General features: G+C 39.8%; 1 non-coding gene across 1 annotated transcript; it reads right to left on the reverse strand.

Annotated features, from left to right (window-relative positions):
* Positions 1-573: 573 nt before the first annotated feature.
* On the reverse strand, positions 574-676 carry LOC124080225 (U6 spliceosomal RNA). Its single transcript, XR_006847635.1, has one exon. It is a non-coding gene; the product is annotated as a U6 spliceosomal RNA (small nuclear RNA).
* Positions 677-2556: the final 1880 nt, after the last annotated feature.

Genomic DNA, 2556 nt, shown 5'->3' on the forward strand with positions numbered 1-2556 from the left:
GCACTTTGGGGGTCTTGTTAAGCAAGTAGGTGCCTGCACCTGTGTGATGGAGAGCTGATCCTGTGATTTTTCTAGCAGTTTAAAAATTGCTTGTCTAATTCCTAAATATTTGATCCACTTTGATTCAACTTTTGTGCAGGGTGACACACAGAGTTATAGCTTTATTTTTTTTAACACATGAATAGTCTGTTTTCCTTGCACCATTTGTTGAAAGGCTATCTTTTTCCAACATATATTTTTGGCAACTCTCAAGTATCCCATGTCAAGACGGCTGTAAGTATGTGGGTTTGTCTTCTGTTCTGTTCCATTGGTCTCCATGTTTATTTAGGTGCCAAGACCATGCTGTTTTTCTTACTGTAGCTCTGTAGTATAATTTGAGATCGGATCTTGCGAAGTTTCCTGCATCATTGTTCTTGCTCAGAATTGCTTTGGCTATTCTGAGTCTTTTCTTCTTCCAAATGAATTTTATGACTGATTTGTCTAATTCTGTAATGAATGTCATTGGTATTTTGATGGGATTGCATTAAATCTATATAGGGTTTTGGTAATATGGCCACTGACAATATTAATTCTGCTTATCCAGAACATTTCATGGATTTGCACATTATTCTTGTGCAGGGGCCATGCTAACCTTCTCTGGATTGTTCCAATATTAGTATATGCTGCACAAATGAACATGGAAATATGTATTTTAATATCACTTACTGGAGAGAACATATTCATGATTTGAGAGAGGGGATCAATAATTTACTAAGGAGAAATTGGACAGAAATAAGTTAAAAGGAATACAGGAAATAAATATATTCAGACAAGAAAAAAAATATGTAATGAAAATCAAGCAGAATTGAAACCAATAGTCAAAAGATGTTAAAATCATAGAGGATGATTGTTCAGCAATTTTGGTCTGAGCAGGAACAGTGTGCCTCTATAGTAGTACTATTAGTATGTGCTGAAGAAGGGAATAATGGACACAATCAATGGGAAAAGTGAGAAAAAGAATTTTCAGCGTTGTCCCAGTTGTAGATAAGGAATAATACAAATCCATTCTCAAAAGCATGTCTTGGGTGCTCCCAGCTTCCCTCCTTTCCTACCTAGCTGCCCAGGCTCCCATAGACCCACTTCCTTCTCCACTGTAAAACCTTACAGGTCATACCTCTCCTGGTGCCCGTAACCTAGGAAAACCTCCTCACTCAACAGTCTACCAGAAACATAAACTCCCCATTTAGGCCACAACTGACCTCAGCAACTTAAAAGGATATTTTTAATAAGTTACATTTGTATTCACATACCATATACACACATCTATAAATATATATATATATATATATATATATATACACACACACACACATATGTATATGAGTATATATATAAATGCAAATGAACACTGCAATGGATAAATAATGGTGATATCATAATCGAAATTTTCAGTGTCATTTAGAATTCTGGTTTTAATAGGATTGCAAACTTTACTGAATAAGAATACAGGACACCAAAGTAAAAATAATTTGCCAGGTGCAGTGGCGGATGCCTGTAATCCCAGCAGTGGGGGAGGCTGAGGCAGGAGGATTGAGAGCTCAAAGCCAGCCTCAACAACTTAATGAGACCCTGTCTCAAAGTAGAAAAAGGGCTGGGAATGTGGCTTAGTGGTTAAATGGCCCTGAGTTAAATCCCTAGTATCAAAATAAATAAATAACAAATAACCTGCAGATAAACAACTAAGAGTGATTACTGTGAGTACGCCTGATGCAATATTCAGGACATGTTAATACTTAAAAATTGTTCATTATTTAAAATTCAAATTTAACTGGGCATTTTATTTTGGCAAGCTGGTTAAAATGGGGCATTTTTGCCCTCCCCAAAAGAAAGATTTCAGAAAGCCTTGAAAATTTGTGTCATGTCCTCACCAGAGCTCTTTCTAAAGATTCCCTTTCCTCCCCTGTCCCCCACAGATTCCATTCACCTTGGCTGCTTCCCAAATCTCTCCTCTCTCCCGGCTTCTGACAGCAACAGCACCCGCAGGGCTGGATCTCTCCACATCCCTATTCTCTCTCCTGCCTTCCTCCAGCCTCCGGGATCCTTTGCTTCACCCATCCATCCCAGGTTCCAGCCTCTTCTTTCCTCTGTATGCTAACAGAGCTCTTCCTGCCACTTTCAGTTCACCTCTCTAGACTGCAGAATAGACAAAGGCCTGGAAATCTAGCAGAAGAAACTAGAATACCTGCTGAAAGTTCAGAGGATCACGACTATGAACGATCACACAGTAACATTTTGAGGCCTCTCTTAGGTCCTACAAGAGTGTTCTCAGTCCTTAGGGATAGAATCTCTCACCTCTTTCCAGGGCCATTTGGGTAGTCAGGAGGCTCCTGGTCAATCTGAGGTTTTATCAGAGTTACTGAAATTCTCCTTGTCATGCCTGTTGCTAAGGGCAAACCTCCTGAGACCACAGGCCTCTCAGGGAATAAGCACTTGACACAAGTTTCCGCCTTTCAAAGGGCCAACTCTTCCCTGGGCTTCAACTATGTCTCAGTGCCTGGGAGTCTCCCCATTGTTTCC

Source organism: Marmota monax, unplaced genomic scaffold (genome assembly GCF_021218885.2).
Source record: "Marmota monax isolate L192 unplaced genomic scaffold, Marmota_monax_Labrador192_F-V1.1 WCK01_AAM20220418_F8-fsc00133, whole genome shotgun sequence".
NCBI classification, from domain to species: Eukaryota; Metazoa; Chordata; class Mammalia; order Rodentia; family Sciuridae; genus Marmota; species Marmota monax.